Raw genomic sequence first — 21109 nt, forward strand, 5'->3', positions numbered from 1 at the left:
AAAACCTTATAAAACTTTGTAACTGCCGTATAAAAATCTTATAAAACCCTTATAAAAAACTTTATAAAAACCTTACTAAAATCTTATAAAATTTTATAAAACCTTAGAAAAATCTTTCAAATGTTTACAAAGTTCTTATAAGGTAAAAATCACATTTCGCTAATCGTCGTAATTTTTTAGCTCCGTTTCGAAGTACTCGATATCATCTCTAAGACTGTAGAGGGCAAGGAAAAGATCCCGTAAATCAAAATGAGTTGTTCAACCATCATCATTCGAGTTTGCGAAATGTAGTAGAGAGGATTTTCGGCATCTTCAAATCAAGATTTCTTATTTTCAAATATGCACCATCCTTTCCGTATAAAACACAAGCGGAGTTAGTTCTTGCATGTGTTGTTTTACATAACTATCTTCGTAAAGAATGTTGTTCGGATGTGTTTCTTCCCAAAGAAAACGATGTTGAAGAAAGTGGTGTTGACGAAAGAGATGATGGTGAAAATAATGGAAATGAAGAGATTCATGGTACTCAAGAACAATAAAGAGTTCATGCTAATAACTGGAGAGCAACAATAGCTGCAGATATGTGGACCGATGCTATGAATATGGGAGCATGATACAATAGAGTGCTTTAATTTATCTATAATTCTGTTTTGTACCTTTCAATTTGTTATGTTATATCAAAAAATCTTTGAGTTATGCGATCGTAGTCATCCGTTTGGCAAGTGTAAAAGCTTTACTTTTGGAAAGTCCTTTTGTTATGAATTCTCGTTTATGAACTTGACTATCTTCTTAAAACCCACTTAAAATCTCACCAAATCCCATCAAATCACAATTTTTTTTTTCAAAAATGGAAAATAATAACAAATTCACCAAACTACCTTAAAATCTCACTCAAAATCTCCTAAAATCCAAAAATTTATAAATCCTCCAAAATCCTGTTTTGAATACACCCCCCTATTTTCTTGTAATTATGTATTTTCTAATCTCCTCAATGGTATTTGTACTTCTCTTTCTCTCATCCTTAAAGGTTACAATGGTTAGGTTGAAGATATAAGAAATTTTTTTTTTAGGATTTTTGATTTGTTTTTTGGTTTTTAAAAAAAATCCCAACCGCAACCGCCTGCAACCGCAAACGCTTGCGAGAAGCAGCTTTTGGAATTCCATGGTTGGGAGCAGTTGGGAGCAGTTGGGAGCGGTTTATAATTCACTATCAACCGCTACCTCCCGCAAACGCACCAATCAACACCGTTCTTTTTCTCCCCAAAATCACATTGCTTTTTACACTATCTCCAACGTGGCTTTTAATTATAATGACATCTTTCATAATTACTTTAGGGCATTTTCAAAAATATCCCTTTTTAAAAATACCCTTCCATGTTGACCTTTTTAAAACTATTCCTTTTTATGTACAAAATGACCAAATTACCTTTTCTATGAGTGACAGCAAGAATGTACAGTCATCAAAGTCAAAAAATTTCCCGCTAAAAAATATATAAAAAATTTCCCGCCAAAAAATGAAAAATTTTCCAGCAAAAAAATATTTTTCGGTCAGAATAAAAAAAATTTCCCGCCAAAATCGAAAAATTTTCCCGCCAAAATTTTTGAAATTTATATCTTAAAAAAAACCTTTTAAAAAGATTTTTATAAAGGTTTACAAGGTTTTTATATATATTTTAAAAGCTTTACAAGGCTCTTTCGCCCACAAGCCCATTCAACAAGTATTACCCGAGATTTTCTGGTTTAATCGGAGTTTAAGATCACTCGGTTTATTTTGGTATAGGTCAGTATGTCATTGATGTCAATTCCTGAACCAACATAAACACATAGATGTCTTGTGCTACATTGTCCGCTGATAATGACAATTTTATAAACATGATGAAAATGCCTCATTACTTTTCTTTACGTCGTCTAGATATGTCGTCAAGTAGAGACGGTGCAAATATGTTTTTGCAAATTGCAATGGTGATTTTTAGTACTTAAGATACAACTAGAATATGATCCGTGCTAGAATAAAGGTTGATATTTTTTTTTTAAATAAATAAATATTATAAGTTCTATATTGTTATTTTTATTATGTCGAAAAATATGTTTATGTATGTCGATTTGGTATAACTGATTATATTACCTTGTTAATTTGGTGGATATATCCAAACTTTTTTTTATCTTATTTTGTATAGTATTTACCTTGTTGAATTTGTTAATATTGTGGAAAGCTTAAGAATTTTGTTTAGATAATTAGGTATAAAGAAATAATTTGTTTAGAGATTTGTTAAGATGTGCATATGTTTGTAAAGAAATGATGTATATATAATATATTTATAATATTACAAATAATAACTTTAAGTTTTGGTATTTATTAAAATGGTAAGAATTTTTTATGTAAATCATACAAAAAAAAATTCATATTAGCGAATGTACTTACGTTTTATCAATGAGGAGATGATATTTTTATTTTTATTTGTTTTTTGGTGTTTTTATTAGTGGGATTTTCGCTTTATTTCTAAACTCTTTTAATAGTTATTGTTTTTTTAACAATCCTATTTTTATATTAATTATAATGGCTACTGTATAGATGTAAGGTAACTCTTTAGTAGTATAGATTTTGAATCTAATTAATTAAGATCAATTTTTATGTCAATATTTACATTTATAGTAATATATATATATATATATATATATATTGACATGGAAAAAAAATAAAAAAAAAAGTTACTATTAATAATAACCACAAGTGTCACTGTAGATATATCTATTTTGTTTTGTTTGTTTAACTATCTTCTATTAAATAGAAGAGAATGTAGCTGTTAGATTAGAGAGCTAGGTTTTGAAATTAAACAATTGTAAATCATCGATGTTTTGAAATTAAACAATGTTGTCGGTGCCAATTCCTGAACCAACATAAAACATAGATGTTTTGTGCTACCTTGTGTGCTGATAGTGACAATATGATAAACATGATGAAAATGCCTCATTACTCTTCTTTACGTCGTCTAGATATGTCGTCAAGTAGAGACGGTGCAAATATGTTTTTGCAAATTGCAATGGTGATGTTTAGTACTAAACATACAACTAGAATAGGATATATGCTAGAGTAAAGGTTGATATTTTGTTATTATTTAAAAATAAATATTATAAGTTCTATATTGTTATTTTTATTATGTCGTGAAAATATGGTTATGTATGTTGATTTGGTTTAAATGATTATATTACATTGTTAATTTGGTGGATATATTCAAACTTTTTTTATATATCTTATTTTGTATAGTATGTACCTTGTTAAATTTGTTAATTATTGTTTTTTTAACAATCTTATTTTATATTAATTATAACGGCTACTGTATAGATCTAAGGTAACTCTTTAGTAGTATAGATTTTGAATCTAATTAATTAAAGATCAATTTTTATGTCAATATTTATATTTATAGTAATTTCTTTGAGAAAAAAAATAAAATTTATATTTATAGTAATATATATATATATATATATTAACATGGAAAAAGAATAATAAAAAAAAAGTTAATATTAATAATAACCACGAGTGTCACAGTAGATATATCTATTTTGTTTTGTTTGTTTAAGGGATTTTAGTAATAAAACCCCTAGAGTAAAGAAAAATCATAAAAAGAACCCTCAATTATATATTTAATGGAAAAATCCCTCAACTAAAAATCCGTTAATTTTTACCCTCCTCCGTCTACAGAGCCGTGAAGATTAAACAGATACAGTAAACCTGCGAGACAACGTTTTTTTTTCAGAAATAAAAAATGAGATTTATACACTTAAACAACACGATTTGCAACTGAAATAACAAGATGTTTTTATACCCAAATAATAGAAATCCCCAAAATTGATGAACCCTAATTTATGAAAGTGAAATTCTCAGAATTTTTGTAATGTTGAAGTCAATTAGGAGGTTTCTTCTGGAAAATGATCGACGAAAACGCAAATCTCATCTAAGGTATTAAATTTGAGGTTGTAGCCTCTGTTTTTAAAATTCTGTTGTTTATTCTTGCTACAGCTCTTGATGCTCATTCTCGTGTAGCCTCTGTTATTCATGAGAACAATTTTCTTTTTTCGTGTGTAAATCATGAGAATGATTTTCATAGTAACTAACGACACCGATTTGCAAAATAGTGTAGAGTGGATGCGGCTGGAACTTACAAGATGCTAAGGTAATTGTGTTTTATTGATTTCTACTCCATCTTTTTTGATTTGAAGGATAATAGATGTGTTGAGTTTTTGGATTAGTCACACCAATCTTAATTGTACGGGACGCTTTTCTTCCGATTGCATGTGGGAGGATATTGGGCAGCAGATGGTTCATACAATGGTGGTGAGACAAGATGTTTAAGGCTTGATTTTGAAGCCCCAAGTTTAGCAATGTTGACAAATATGGTTTCAAGTGCTGGTTATGCAGAAAATTATGAGTAAGTTTTTCTTACTTCCCATCTGGAGTAGTAGGACAAAACCGTAAGGATTTGTGTGGTGATAGTGATGTTCTTGAAATGATTACGTATACACATGAGTCGGAAAGCATTAATTTGTATGTTGTTAGGTCAGATGATCCTTATCTAGATGATGTTCTTATTGGAGAAAGGGAAGAAGAAGAGGAACCTGAGTATGAGAACTGTCTGATTTTTACTGTAATGATTATGTTGTGAGTGATGACTCGGATGATGATGGTGCTAGTATAGAGTTTTATGAAGGAAAGAATTTGTTTCGAAAGAGAAGTGTAAGGGAAAAATTGAGAAGTATGCTGTGAAAGAGAAGGTGGTGAATATACATTTTAAGAGATCAGAAAGGAAGAAAGTAGGAGTGTGTGCTCAGGATATATAGTTGCAAGTGGAGAATATATGCATCAATAAGTAGTCGTTCAGATAAAATGGTTGTTAGATCTTATAAAGGAACCCAAGTTGTTATCCTCTAGGTGTTGTGGATCTTTATAAGGCCCCAAAAATAGCTGCTGATTTTTTGAATGAGTTTAGGACTAATCCAAAACTGTCTGCTGACCAAATAATGCAGAGGTCGTATCTAAATGGTCTTCGGGTTTCAAATACTAAATGTCAGAGTGCAAGACAGATTATGAAACACATCATCACTGATGAGTAGTATGCTGAGCAGTTTACAAGAATGTATGATTATGTTGAGGAGCTGAGAAAGACTAATCCTGGTTCAACAGTTATTTTAGGTGCAAAAGATTGAGTTTTTGAGAAGTTCTACACTTGCTTTGATTGCTTGGAAATAAATTGTGATTCATGTGTTTGTGTTTGCAGACATGTAGCAACTGCCAACAAACTAGTTGGACACAACAAACGCAAATGTAAACTTGAACCAGTGTCCAAGCCACCCACCATGGTCAGAAACCTTCTCGGTATTGGCTGGATAAAATTCTTCGTGCTCTCTCTCATTGGTACCTTCTTGGCTTGGGTAACGGACGAAATTGCGGAGCATCACCCGGAGCCACTAACGGTTGCTGCAGTTTTATTAGCTGCGATCCACTTCTACGTCACATCACACTGGTTTGGCATTCACACTGATTGTTATAGGGCTCTTGATGGTTGCTGCGACAGAGTGTATTCACTTGACAAAGATAGATTTTGTCAAAATACTTCTTATGTTCGGGGAAGGTTTTCTTTTAGCATCGTTTTCCACTTACAAGCTGTGGGCAGCACAGAGAAGAGCAGTTGAGATACAAGATTTAGATTTTGAGGATGTGGAGGGACAAGATGTTGGAGGACAAGACCATAATCAGGTTGCAGCAACGGAAGAAGATGATGATTTGGGCTTGGAGGATCATAACCTGGAAATTGCTGTTTTCCAACCACCTGAGGTTGCAGCGATGCAGAGGATAAGGGAAGAAGATGAGGATTTGGGCTTGGAGGGACAAGATTATAACCTTGCTATTGTTGTTTACTAACCACCTGAGGTTGCAGTTCCTTTGAGGAGAAGAGAAGAAGAAGAGGACGGCTGCAGGGACACAGTTCAAAGGAGCAATAAGAGAAGAAGAGAAGACGAAGAGGAGGAACAGGGCAGTGGAGGAGAAAGGAAGAAGAGGAGTAGAAACCTCTGATGTGAAGGGATATAGACAGTCTATAACATTACCATTTTTTGCATGTACTTGGCATTTTCTTAAATAGTCGGGCATAGAACCATTCTTTGTATCAACAAGAGATTTAAGCTCTTCTTTTATTGGAAAAAGGGGAATTGTTACCATGTTCTTCTTCTGCGTACTTTTGGTGAAAATTAGATTAGAAACATTATGCATGTCATTGCAGTAGAAGAAGAACCAGGAATGAAACCTGATTTTTTTTTTTTTTTTTTTTTTTGTTAAAGAATGAAACCTGATTATGCACAATGTTATTGCATACATGATATAAAAATCAAATTTTTAACATGAGACTTATTGCATAAGACTTAATTTACTTATTGCATAAGACACACTTCTCTCTGTTACCAAAAGCAGAGGAGAAACCTTTTGGCTGCAATCTTGGTAATGAACCACCTAACGAATATCATCAAAGCCATCGATTTGGGATCAATGCATGCAGTACAGATTCTTGATCGAATTTGTGCTTTGAGTTTGAAGTTACAGTCCATTTCAAGGATTTGTGTGTTTTCACTTTTTACTTTACCATGATTTTTCAACTCAATTTGAACACATGTGAAGAGAAAATAACAAGAAGCAAATATGAAGCTTGGAACCTTGCACGAATTTTTCTTTGTTGCGTATATACAGGAAATTACAGATAGAATTGGGGAAAAGAAGAAAAGAAAAGAAAAAAAAAAAAAAAAAATCAGAGTATCCTAGTCTCCTTAATATGTATGACCGCTTCACGAAGTGCTGGAGCTTCTGTTTTCCGATGGAGATGATGATGCTGGATCAATGGAAGCCAAACGTTTTAATAAGATTCCGCATCCTTTGTATAGAGTCATCATCTCCAAGGAGGCTTTTGACCCACATCAGTGACACGTCCAGGCAAATTAAGCTGCGACAATAAGCATAGAGCTTGCTTTCTCTAGTATATGTCCATGCCGTGTATTCTCTGAATAACCGCTGCTACTGCAAGATAAATACATTTGTATTTAAGCATCCATGTTGTAAAACACTTCAGCAGCTTGTGTTTTTGATGGACATGCTGCATTGGAAGCAACATTCCATGTGCAAGTTTTGCTCCAAGTATCCTATCAGCTTCATGTAGAGGCAGAAGCTTATGCAATCTGTCAACAGCTTTGCTGTCATATTCTCAAACCAGCAGCCAGCCACAAAGACAGAAACATATTTGTACTGAGATGGCCAAAACGTCAACAACTTTCTCTGTCTTTTCCTGTCGCAGCCAAGCACCATTATGTTCATTTAAAGATGCAAGGTACAAAACCTGCTTGTGTCGTCCCTGCATTATCATGTCCTCGTCTTTATATATGAAGTGCCAAGAGTTGCAAAGCTTTAGCTTCGTTGTTGTACTTATTATGTCCTTTGGTGTCTCCTCACGTATGAAGACACCCCTCCAACTGAAACGATATGTTGGCTGCGGTGTAACAATTTCTTGGAACATCAGTAGCACAAGCGTGAAGTTTGCATCAGACATAGGTAAAGAGACGTCTACCCAGTTTTGTTGCGTCTTGTGCAAGACCAGTCTCTTCCCTTGATTCCACTTGACACAAGAATTTCTGTTAAGATAGTAGCTTCCCTGGCAACATGTGATTAGTTTGCCAAAATGATTGTCGGTCAAAGACAGAGTTTGTTTCTGATAGCAACACCCAGAAACTCAAACGGTGGCCCAAGGAAAGAAAAATAATTGTGTCTTACACAAATGTGATGAGGAAAAATCATGTATTTTTGATCAGAGTGGCCATCAAAAGCACAGTCAGATGCTTCTTGATGGGATAGGTAATAAAACATCTCTGTTCAGAGCACAGCAAAGTAATGATTGTGACTAGTGGTGGCCTGCATAATGCACACACCCAAATGATGCTTCATATATCCGAAACCCAGTTATCCTACTCAGCATTGCAGAAAACAACAAGCTCCCACATGTCGCCAGCCAAACTGCTCCACTAATATGTTGAGAGTTGTTGACATCCTCGTCAATTCCAGCTTGAAACAGCTTTGAATTTAAACCACCAATTTTTTGGGAACTGTCGGCTTTATGTTTTCCAGCCACTGTATTATCTTTCAGATGCTTGGCAACGAGCTCCTGACATTCACTTGCTCTCAAGAAGACACATGTATTTTTCTAAATCTGGCTCTACAGATTTGAGCAACACCTTTTCTAGTCATAATGGGTGATTGCTGCCCCAAAAGCTCAAAATTTGCAAGCTTGTCTGCAGTAGAGTCTAACAATCACTCGACGTTTCCTTTTGTACTTAAACAGCCAGACCTTAGGAGCCTTTGATTTTTTTTTAATGTTGACTGACATTTTATCGAACACCTGGTGTGCCTCTTGCTGCTTAGTGAGATTTTAATGATCAGATAGTGAAAACACCTGATTGTTCTTTACAATTTCACACGGCCAGTCCTCAGAAACAACACAACCAATGACTCCTTACTGAAGCGAAGGCTAGGTTCCATGGCCAAGAGTGATACCTGGTTTTGAAACGCTTCTTGTAATCCGATCAATTCTTGTTGGACAATGTCTTCCTCCTTCCTTTTCGGATCTTCTTCTGGAATCGTTTCCTGCGGTTTTGATTCTATCAATCTCTGGAGATTTTTTTTTTTTTTTTTTTTTTTGTACGGTCCTCTAAGAAGTTCTGCAAATCCATGTCATTCTTTACGCTCACTTTGATCCTCTCCGGATCGTCAATGCGTGCAAACTTCAACAACAGATTCCTCTTAAGCCCATCCCAGCTTGCAAGGGGCAACGTCGATTGTCTCCAATGGAAAAAACGATTCAGCTTCTCCTTCAGTAAAACTCTGTGCAAAAGCCAAAATTTCTGAAGTTCCAAGAAATTATCTTGAAGATATTTCATCTCCGTCCATAGCCCCAGTGAATACTGGAACCTCAACAGAACTCATCGTCACGTACATCGAACCGAGCTCACGACGCACCATTGTTAAGGTTTGAGATATCCGCAACGAACACGAAACCACCAAACAAAATTAGAAATCATTAGAAAAAACTATTGGTAAAACCTGTGTGAGCTTTCGAACCCTCCGAATGGAGCCGAGTCTTTCGTTTGACTTATCATCTTCAGCGTTGACCTGCTTCTTCTTCTTCTTATTACGGTTCTTGATCGAATTTGGATGAAAACACCGAGCTTTGAGCTTTGATTCATTTCAAGGATTTATGTGTTTCCACTTGAGTTGAGTTGAGTTGGCTCTGTCCCACACAGGCCACACACACAAATAGAAGACCTTGAGCGACCTTTGCTGGGACCTGAAGTAGCAAAAAACAGATCATCTCTAATGGATCCTTAAAAGAAAATAACTAACTTGATTTCAATGTTCCAAGCAGAGACCAAAGAGTAGATAGGAATACCACTGCCTCTAATCATCCTCTAAATGCATCTTCTTTCTCAATGTCATCACGCACCCTGAAAAGAAAGAAAGTATGATAAGCAATTTTTCTTATGGAGCAGAGGTTGGCAGTGTAAAGACTCCAAATTTAACACAAAGGTTCACTGACATTGACAATGCCACGCACCACATGGCTTCAACGTGCTCCATGTGAGGTGCGGTGAGGTCTGGACGAATGTTTCCCAACGGTAATTGCACTGTTCTCAACTAGTGCCTTATTGATGACACCCTGCTTATTAAGAAAATAATTATTTTTGGCATACTCATCAAATACCGCAGTTGACAGACGTATATGTGGCCAAGAGAACAATTTATAGGCTGCCAGAGTCACCTCTCCATGTTGAAGAATCAGGCCTAAGGAAGAGAGAACGTTGGCCACAATTGGTGAGACTTCCTGACGAACCTGAAACACTGAGTTCCTATCGAAAATTCAAGCCTCAATAGAAGAAATAGTATTTGGTATAACCATGACCGGCTGCCAACCAAGCATTATTTGCGACATAAAATGTGTTTTTTTTTCTTTTTCTAATGAGGTTTGCACTCTGTATAATGCATAGATATGATCATTGCCACAGAAGAAGCGAATAGGTGTAGTAACAATAAAACTTGATACCAACCAGTTGCTGGTCTGCAATTTCGAAGAACTCAAGCAGGCGGGACTGAAGATAGACCGGGAATGCCTGTCGGCAGTAGCCGAAAAGCATTTCACTAATATATCTAGCCAAAAAAAAAAAAAAAGGGAGTTGAAACATAACCTATAATCTCACATAACTACAAGTTGTCTCTTCTCTTGTTGTTCTTTATAGTCAAAGGAAAAACTTTTTTAAGTATACAAGAATATGCAGCTTACTCTTGCGAGATCACCCATTAGGGCAAAAGCACTTTGTCTAACATCAGGAGCTCATCCATGCAACACTTGAGAAGCAGAACACATGGGTTACTTTGTAAAACCTGCATAAAAGCGATGAAATAAGAATATAACTGGTTGTTGAAATCAACTCAATTATGTTATACCACCATTAATTAGACACATAACCAATCGCTCGATCATGTTATAGTTAGTACCAACAACAATGATCAGAGCAGTTATAAAAGTTATCCACTGGTTATGAGCAATAAATTGTATGAACAAGACATCAAGAAAAGTAAGTACCAGAGACTCTAACCAACAAACACAAAATGGTAACAGGAATCGAGAAAGAAGCTTGTGGTCAGGCTTCTAGCTCCAAGTGGTAACAGGAATCCAGCAAAGAAAGGAAACGGAGCAATATCTAACAAAGAATTGAAAAAACACATACACAAAATGACAGGGTCGTGCCTAAACCAGTCAATGTATTGATGTTTCAGACAGAATCAGTTCAAATAAAGAACTCTAAACAGCAAACACAAAGACAATAACAGCAGCTCGGAAATAGTGAAGAATGATAGCAACACAAGATTAAAGCCACTACAAGAAGCAGAGTATTTGCTTGGTTCCTCGTATGCAACAACACAAAACAGTGCAGTTTTGCAAAATCATCAATTGGGCCGAGTGCAGAAAGAAGAGAAGAAGCCCACTGAGATCCAACGGTCGACTGCAACGGCAACGTCATCACCTACAACAAGCATAAAGCAGTCTGTGTCACACCAGGACAAAATACCAGCTCCACTTCAAGACAAACCCGTTGGAACAGAGGAGGACGCTGTGTCTGCATCATATCGGGACAAAGCCAAAGGCAAGGCTATAGCCGCGTGTTCCGACAGTACGACTAAAGCAACCTTAAAGCAGGCAAGTTGCAAACCGACGATGCAGCTGTCTAATCAATTTGCAGCCTTAGATTCACAATGTGCAATCGGATTCTGACATCTGTTAGGATACACTAGGGTTTATGATAAGTGTATAAATAAGCTGCCAATGGCATTGTAAAACCTTGAGCTCAATAATACAAAGTTCCACATTTCTCAAGTTATCTCATTCTGCTTTCATGGTATCAGAGCATTCTTGTTGTTGATTTTGGACTCTGTCCAATTCTAACGGAAGAGGAGTTGGCATTGGAGAACAGTGTTCCATAGCAGCAGTGACAAGAAGGTCTTCAGCATATTTCTGTTGTGACATAAACAGACCGGTAGGAAGAGTTTGAATCTGAATACCAAGGAAATAATGAGCCTGACCCAGATCCTTCATGCGAAACTGCTTGTTAAGTTCGTCCAGTAGGTAAGTGAGTGTCTTTGAGTTGTTGCCAGTAAGAACCATGTCGTCCACATATAGAAGAAGCAGGATGTTGTTACCTCCATGATCATAAACAAAAAGCGAAGGATCAAGCTTGCTGCAGGTGAAACCAAACTCAAGGAGAAAGGTGCTAAATTTGTCGAACCAGGCTCGTGGAGACTGTTTCAAGCCATACAACGACTTATGTAGGTGACACACATGATCCGGTTTATCAGGATCAACAAAGCCCGCAGGTTGACGCATGTAAACGGTTTCTTGCAGATCACCATGCAAAAATGCGTTCTTGACATCCATTTGCTTCAGTTCCAATTGTTTATTGTGGCCGTATGAAGTACAAGACGCACGGTTGGAGTTCGGACAACAGGGCTGTAAGTCTCCAAATAATCGATTCCTTCTTCTTGATCGAATCCCTTAGCTACAAGACGAGCTTTAAGCTTGTCCAAGGAGCCATCCACATTCAACTTTGTCCTGAAAACCCACTTACTTCCTAGAATGTGCATATCTGGTGTAGGCTCTGTCAAGGACCAAGTGTTGGCTTCCTTGCAATTGCTCATTTCTTCAGACATTGCACCATTCCACCCTGGATCCTTGAGAGCAGCAGTAACAGTCTTGGGTTCAGGATACGAGTCTTTGTGAGTGAGTAAAGCATACTTGGGGTTTGGTTTTTGGATCCCGTCTTTCCCCCTTGTGATCATGTGATGGTCATTTTGTATGTCTGTAATAGTAGTGGCAGGGTCATCATCATCAGACTGATCTTGTAATGTCAACGGACTGTCTTGAGGTTGGTAAGTGTTGTCGCCAATAGAAGCAGGATCGGAGCCCGTCGTACGCTCAGAACACTCACCAATCTCAAAAATAGGCGATGAAGTACTATGGTGATCAGTCAATGGAGAAGATGGAGGTTGGACAGGAGGTACCAACTCAGAGACTTCGGCTGAGGGAGCTTCTTTTGCAGGCAATTCTGGTGACACACTGAGACCTTTATACCAGGCTGAGGTTAGAGTAGTATCGGATTGCGGAAGCAAATGACTATAGATTGTTGTAAATGGGAACACTGCCTCATCGAACACCACATGTCTACTGATGTAAACTCTTCCTGTCGGTGGATATAAGCACCAATAGCCTTTGTATTTGTCATTGTAGCCAAGAAAAACACACTGCAGAGACTTTGGATCAAGTTTGTTAGAAGCATAGTCTCGCAATGTGGGAAAACAGACACAGCCAAAAACCCTTAGAGAAGCATAGGTGGGAGCATATCCATGCATTTTCTGAAATGGCGACATAGCATCTTCGAGGTGTGTAGCAGGAAGGAGATTAATCAAAAAATTAGCAGTGAAGAACACTTCAACCCAGTATTTGGAGGGAACCTTACTTTGAAACAACATAGATAAGCCTAGTTCTGTGATGTGTCTATGTTTTCTTTCAGCTAAGCCATTCTGTTGAGGAGTGTGAGGACATGAAAGATACTGTTGGATACCACAACTTTGTAAGTGTTGCAGAAATTGAGTGCTTATAAACTCTCCACCCCCATCACACTGGAAAGACTTGATTTTACAATCAAACTGATTTTCAACCATTTTCTGAAACATTGTGAAGATTGAAAAGAAATCTGATTTTATTCTCAGTGGATAGAGCCAACTGTATCTTGAGTAGTTGTCTACAAAAACTACATAGAATCTGAACCCTTGAACAGAGTTTATTGGAGAGGGACCCCATAAGTCACAGTGAACCCTCTCAAGGAGTCTAGATGCAACAAAACTAGAAGAAGAAAAAGGAATTCGTGAGCTTTTCCCTAGCTGACACGCTTCACACACTGACTTGGTGACCTTATTGAAAGAGATGGACTTGTTTTTGGCTAACTGCTGGAGAAATTGCATATGGGGATGTCCAAGTCTTCTATGCCACACTTCATCACTAGCAAGATGCTGAGTTGCAGAGTAGAAAACTTGTGGCTTTGATTCCCCCAGCAAGTACAGACCCGTATGCGTTGTTCCCGCTACTAGTAGCTTCTTTGTTGCCTTTGCATTGATACGAACACCATCATCATCAAATTCAAAGGCACACGGATAGTCATGTATTAATTTTGAAACAGACATCAGTGATCTAGCAATATTAGGACATACAAGTACATCCTTCAACGGGAAGTTACCTGATGTCGAAGCTAAAGTAGTGGAGCCTGTGTGAGTGATGGGAAGAAAGGTACCGTCACCTACCATAACCGAGTCTGACCCGATATACGGCTGTGATTGCTGCAGACCTTGAGTAGAGTGTGTGACATGTACTGAAGATCCTGAGTCTGGTAACCACTCATGACCGTGTTGATCAGTGACATCTGTGATGCGCATTGCAGTTAGTGCTGTTGGGATATCTTCGGCTTGATAGCTGTTGTTGAATCTGTGCCAGCAGCGTAAGGCTGGATGTCCATTCTTTCCACAGATCTGGCATGTGATACTCTGTGAGTTGGGTGTGTTGGTGAGTTGTTGGTGAAACCCTCTTCCTCTTGTTGAGAAGGAGTTTCTTCCACCACGACCAAACCTGCCATTTCCTCTGCCTTTGTTGTTGTTGTTAGGCTGATAGTACCCTGGAGAACTTTGTTGGGACACGGTAAAGGCGAGGTGTGGAGTCACTGAGTTTTCAACCAGATAGGCCTGAAGTCTATCATCATAGCCTGTAAGCTTTGGAACCACATCTTCGAGAGTAGGACCAGGAACAGAGTCGACAGCATTCTCTATAGTGGTTTTGATTGGTTCATACTCACGTCCTAACCCGTTTAGTGCAGCGAATATCTTCATCTTCTCAGTTACAGGGCTACCAACTGAAGCTAGTTGATCACAGATACTCTTAAGTTCTCTAAGATACACTGCCATAGTCCTATCTTTCTTCTCTATAGTCTGCAACTTTCGTTGAAGCTCAAACAACCTAGAGGAGGAGACTCTATTAAAGTGATTTGCAAGAGTATGCCATACCTCATAGGACGTCGTACAGCTGAGAACAATGCTGAGTATATCTTCAGCAAAAGAGCCTAGCAGCCAAGACTTGACAACGGAATCAGTTCGGCTCCAGTTCTGATACTCGCTCTGGTATTCCGGATTTGGCCTTACTGATGAAGTACCGTTGGTTCCAGTGACAGTAACAGTAGCTTGAGGAACAGAGATGGATCCATTGACGAACCCAAGCAGACCTTGACCGGCTAGGAAAGTCTCAAACTGATTCTTCCATAGAACGTAGTTTTGATCGGTGAGAGTGACAATAACACAATTGGAGATGTTCAGAGTAGGGACCGTGTAGGTTCCAACCTGACGATTTACCATAGGCTCAGACCGACTTGGCTCTGACTAGGCTCAGACCGATTTGCCATAGGACTTCCTCCCACACCAAGTTTGAGGGGGGCTGATAGCAACACAAGATTAAAGCCACTACAAGAAGCAGAGTATTTGCTTGGTTCCTCGTATGCAACAACACGAAACGGTGCAGTTTTGCAAAATCATCAATTGGGCCAAGTGCAGAAAGAAGAGAAGAAGCCCACTGAGATCCAACGGTCGACTGCAACGGCAACGTCATCACCTAAAACAAGCATAAAGCAGTCTGTGTCACACCAGGACAAAATACCAGCTCCACTTCAAGACAAACCCGTTGGAACAGAGGAGGACGCTGTGTCTGCATCATATCGGGACAAAGCCAAAGGCAAGGCTATAGCCGCGTGTTCCGACAGTACGACTAAAGCAACCTTAAAGCAGGCAAGTTGCAAACCGACGATGCAGCTGTCTAATCAATTTGCAGCCTTAGATTCACAATGTGCAATCGGATTCTGACATCTGTTAGGATACACTAGGGTTTATGATAAGTGTATAAATAAGCTGCCAATGGCATTGTAAAACCTTGAGCTCAATAATACAAAGTTCCACATTTCTCAAGTTATCTCATTCTGCTTTCATGGTATCAGAGCATTCTTGTTGTTGATTTTGGACTCTGTCCAATTCTAACGGAAGAGGAGTTGGCATTGGAGAACAGTGTTCCATAGCAGCAGTGACAAGAAGGTCTTCAGCATATTTCTGTTGTGACATAAACAGACCGGTAGGAAGAGTTTGAATCTGAATACCAAGGAAATAATGAGCCTGACCCAGATCCTTCATGCGAAACTGCTTGTTAAGTTCGTCCAGTAGGTAAGTGAGTGTCTTTGAGTTGTTGCCAGTAAGAACCATGTCGTCCACATATAGAAGAAGCAGGATGCTGTTACCTCCATGATCGTAAACAAAAAGCGAAGGATCAAGCTTGCTGCAGGTGAAACCAAACTCAAGGAGAAAGGTACTAAATTTGTCGAACCAGGCTCTTGGAGACTGTTTCAAGCCATACAACGACTTATGTAGGTGACACACATGATCCGGTTTATCGGGATCAACAAAGCCCGCAGGTTGACGCATGTAAACGGTTTCTTGCAGATCACCATGCAAAAATGCGTTCTTGACATCCATTTGCTTCAGTTCCCAATTGTTTATTGTGGTCGTATGAAGTACAAGACGCACGGTTGGAGTTCGGACAACAGGGCTGTAAGTCTCCAAATAATCGATTCCTTCTTCTTGATCGAATCCCTTAGCTACAAGGCGAGCTTTAAGCTTGTCCAAGGAGCCATCCGCATTCAACTTTGTCCTGAAAACCCACTTACTTCCTAGAATGTGCATATCTGGTGTAGGCTCTGTCAAGGACCAAGTGTTGGCTTCCTTGCAATTGCTCATTTCTTCAGACATTGCACCATTCCACCCTGGATCCTTGAGAGCAGCAGTAACAGTCTTGGGTTCAGGATACGAGTCTTTGTGAGTGAGTAAAGCATACTTGGGGTTTGGTTTTCGGATCCCGTCTTTCCCCCTTGTGATCATGTGATGGTCATTTTGTATGTCTGTAATAGTAGTGGCAGGGTCATCATCATCAGACTGATCTTGTAATGTCAACGGACTGTCTTGAGGTTGGTAAGTGTTATCGCCAATAGAAGCAGGATCGGAGCCCGTCGTACGCTCAGAACACTCACCAATCTCAAAAATAGGCGATGAAGTACTATGGTGATCAGTCAATGGAGAAGCTGGAGGTTGGACAGGAGGTACCAACTCAGAGACTTCGGCTGAGGGAGCTTCTTTTGCAGGCAATTCTGGTGACACACTGAGACCTTTATACCAGGCTGAGGTTAGAGTAGTATCGGATTGCGGAAGCAGATGACTATAGATTGTTGTAAATGGGAACACTGCCTCATCGAACACCACATGTCTACTGATGTAAACTCTTCCTGTCGGTGGATATAAGCACCAATAGCCTTTGTATTTGTCATTGTAGCCAAGAAAAACACACTGCAGAGACTTTGGATCAAGTTTGTTAGAAGCATAGTCTCGCAATGTGGGAAAACAGGCACAGCCAAAAACCCTTAGAGAAGCATAGGTGGGAGCATATCCATGCATTTTCTGAAATGGCGACATAGCATCTTCGAGGTGTGTAGCAGGAAGGAGATTAATCAAAAAATTAGCAGTGAAGAACACTTCAACCCAGTATTTGGAGGGAACCTTACTTTGAAACAACATAGATAAGCCTAGTTCTGTGATGTGTCTATGATTTCTTTCAGCTAAGCCATTCTGTTGAGGTGTGTGAGGACATGAAAGATACTGTTGGATACCACAACTTTGTAAGTGTTGCAGAAATTGAGTGCTTATAAACTCTCCACCCCCATCACACTGGAAAGACTTGATTTTACAATCAAACTGATTTTCAACCATTTTCTGAAACATTGTGAAGATTGAAAAGAAATCTGATTTTATTCTAAGTGGATAGAGCCAACTGTATCTTGAGTAGTTGTCTACAAAAACTACATAGAATCTGAACCCTTGAACAGAGTTTATTGGAGAGGGACCCCATAAGTCACAGTGAACCCTCTCAAGGAGTCTAGATGCAACAAAACTAGAAGAAGAAAAAGGAAGTCGTGAGCTTTTCCCTAGCTGACACGCTTCACACACTGACTTGGTGACCTTATTGAAAGAGATGGACTTGTTTTTGGCTAACTGCTGGAGAAATTGCATATGGGGATGTCCAAGTCTTCTATGCCACACTTCATCACTAGCAAGATGCTGAGTTGCAGAGTAGAAAACTTGTGGCTTTGATTCCCCCAGCAAGTACAGACCCGTATGCGTTGTTCCCGCTACTAGTAGCTTCTTTGTTGCCTTTGCATTGATACGAACACCATCATCATCAAATTCAAAGGCACACAGATAGTCATGTATTAATTTTGAAACAGACATCAGTGATCTAGCAATATTAGGACATACAAGTACATCCTTCAACGGGAAGTTACCTGATGTCGAAGCTAAAGTAGTGGAGCCTGTGTGAGTGATGGGAAGAAAGGTACCGTCACCTACCATAACCGAGTCTGACCCGATATACGGCTGTGATTGCTGCAGACCTTGAGTAGAGTGTGTGACATGTACTGAAGATCCTGAGTCTGGTAACCACTCATGACCGTGTTGATCAGTGACATCTGTGATGCGCATTGCAGTTAGTGCTGTTGGGATATCTTCGGCTTGATAGCTGTTGTTGAATCTGTGCCAGCAGCGTAAGGCTGGATGTCCATTCTTTCCACAGATCTGGCATGTGATACTCTGTGAGTTGGGTGTGTTGGTGAGTTGTTGGTGAAACCCTCTTCCTCTTGTTGAGAAGGAGTTTCTTCCACCACGACCAAACCTGCCATTTCCTCTGCCTCTGTTGTTGTTGTTAGGCTGATAGTACCCTGGAGAACTCTGTTGGGACACGGTAAAGGCGAGGTGTGGAGTCATTGAGTTTTCAACCAGATAGGCCTGAAGTCTATCATCATAGCCTGTAAGCTTTGGAACCACATCTTCGAGAGTAGGACCAGGAACAGAGTCGACAGCATTCTCTATAGTGGTTTTGATTGGTTCATACTCACGTCCTAACTCGTTTAGTGCAGCGAATATCTTCATCTTCTCAGTAACAGGGCTACCAACTGAAGCTAGTTGATCACAGATACTCTTAAGTTCTCTAAGATACACTGCCATAGTCCTATCTTTCTTCTCTATAGTCTGCAACTTTCATTGAAGCTCAAACAACCTAGAGGAGGATACTCTATTAAAGTGATTTGCAAGAGTATGCCATACCTCATAGGAAGTCGTACAGCTGAGAACAATGCTGAGTATATCTTCAGCAAAAGAGCCTAGCAGCCAAGACTTGACAATGGAATCAGTTCGGCTCCAGTTCTGATACTCGCTCTTGTATTCCGGATTTGGCCTTACTGATGAAGTGCCGTTGGTTCCAGTGACAGTAACAGTAGCTTGAGGAACAGAGATGGATCCATTGACGAACCCAAGCAGACCTTGACCGGCTAGGAAAGTCTCAAACTGATTCTTCCATAGAACGTAGTTTTGACCGGTGAGAGTGACAATAACACAATTGGAGATGTTCAGAGTAGGGACCGTGTAGGTTCCAACCTGATGATTTGCCATAGGCTCAGACCGACTTGGCTCTGACTAGGCTCAGACCGATTTGCCATAGGACTTCCTCCCACACCAAGTTTGAGGGGGGCTGATAGCAACACAAGATTAAAGCCACTACAAGAAGCAGAGTATTTGCTTGGTTCCTCGTATGCAACAACACAAAACAGTGCAGTTTTGCAAAATCATCAATTGGGCCGAGTGCAGAAAGAAGAGAAGAAGCCCACTGAGATCCAACGGTCGACTGCAACGGCAACGTCATCACCTACAACAAGCATAAAGCAATCTGTGTCACACCAGGAAAAAATACCAGCTCCACTTCAAGACAAACCCGTTGGAACAGAGGAGGACGCTGTGTCTGCATCATATCGGGACAAAGCCAAAGGCAAGGCTATAGCCGCGTGTTCCGACAGTACGACTAAAGCAACCTTAAAGCAGGCAAGTTGCAAACCGACGATGCAGCTATCTAATCAATTTGCAGCCTTAGATTCATAATGTGCAATCGGATTCTGACATCTGTTAGGATACACTAGGGTTTATGATAAGTGTATAAATAAGCTGCCAATGGCATTGTAAAACCTTGAGCTCAATAATACAAAGTTCCACATTTCTCAAGTTATCTCATTCTGCTTTCATGGTATCAGAGCATTCTTGTTGTTGATTTTGGACTCTGTCCAATTCTAACGGAAGAGGAGTTGGCATTGGAGAACAGTGTTCCATAGCAGCAGTGACAAGAAGGTCTTCAGCATATTTCTGTTGTGACATAAACAGACCGGTAGGAAGAGTTTGAATCTGAATACCAAGGAAATAATGAGCCTGACCCAGATCCTTCATGCGAAACTGCTTGTTAAGTTCGTCCAGTAGGTAAGTGAGTGTCTTTGAGTTGTTGCCAGTAAGAACCATGTCGTCCACATATAGAAGAAGCAGGATGCTGTTACCTCCATGATCGTAAACAAAAAGCGAAGGATCAAGCTTGCTGCAGGTGAAACCAAACTCAAGGAGAAAGGTGCTAAATTTGTCGAACCAGGCTCTTGGAGACTGTTTCAAGCCATACAACGACTTATGTAGGTGACACACATGATCCGGTTTATCGGGATCAACAAAGCCCGCAGGTTGACGCATGTAAACGGTTTCTTGCAGATCACCATGCAAAAATGCGTTCTTGACATCCATTTGCTTCAGTTCCCAATTGTTTATTGTGGTCGTATGAAGTACAAGATGCACGGTTGGAGTTCGGACAACAGGGCTGTAAGTCTCCAAATAATCGATTCCTTCTTCTTGATCGAATCCCTTAGCTACGAGACGAGCTTTAAGCTTGTCCAAGGAGCCATCCGCATTCAACTTTGTCCTGAAAACCCACTTACTTCCTAGAATGTGCATATCTGGTGTAGGCTCTGTCAAGGACCAAGTGTTGGCTTCCTTGCAATTGCTCATTTCTTCAGACATTGCACCATTCCACCCTGGATCCTTGAGAGCAGCAGTAACAGTCTTGGGTTCAGGATACGAGACTTTGTGAGTGAGTAAAGCATACTTGGGGTTTGGTTTTCGGATCCCGTCTTTCCCCCTTGTGATCATGTGATGGTCATTTTGTATGTCTGTAATAGTAGTGGCAGGGTCATCATCATCAGACTGATCTTGTAATGTCAACGGACTGTCTTGAGGTTGGTAAGTGTTGTCGCCAATAGAAGAGGTTAAACATTCAACCAAGCAGAGATTTAAGAAAGGATTTGAGGTTACTACGAAAGGAAAGTCAAAAAAAAAAGAAAAAAAAAAACCAACTGATTACAAAAGGGATATTTCATTAATTCACCAAGTAGCTAGATGATGATAAGAAACATTATTAATAAATGAAGCACAAGTAAATCCCTAAACCTAAACGTTGAGATAATGAGTCTTGTCCTCCTCCGAGGG

At 39.3% G+C, this 21109-nt stretch overlaps 2 pseudogenes across 1 annotated transcript; one reads left to right on the plus strand and one right to left on the minus strand.

Annotated features, from left to right (window-relative positions):
- Window positions 1-3729: 3729 nt before the first annotated feature.
- LOC104699644 (uncharacterized) lies at window positions 3730-6214 on the plus strand (annotated as a pseudogene). The gene is made up of 4 exons (XR_753418.2): window positions 3730-3955; window positions 4132-4424; window positions 4553-5185; window positions 5271-6214. The product of XR_753418.2 is annotated as an uncharacterized LOC104699644 (transcript).
- A 5248-nt stretch (window positions 6215-11462) lies between these two features.
- On the minus strand, window positions 11463-19210 carry LOC147950259 (uncharacterized; annotated as a pseudogene).
- Between the last annotated feature and the right edge of the window lie 1899 nt (window positions 19211-21109).

This window comes from Camelina sativa, chromosome 1 (assembly GCF_030686135.1).
Source record: "Camelina sativa cultivar CO46 ecotype springtype chromosome 1, ASM3068613v1".
Classification (NCBI taxonomy): domain Eukaryota; kingdom Viridiplantae; phylum Streptophyta; class Magnoliopsida; order Brassicales; family Brassicaceae; genus Camelina; species Camelina sativa.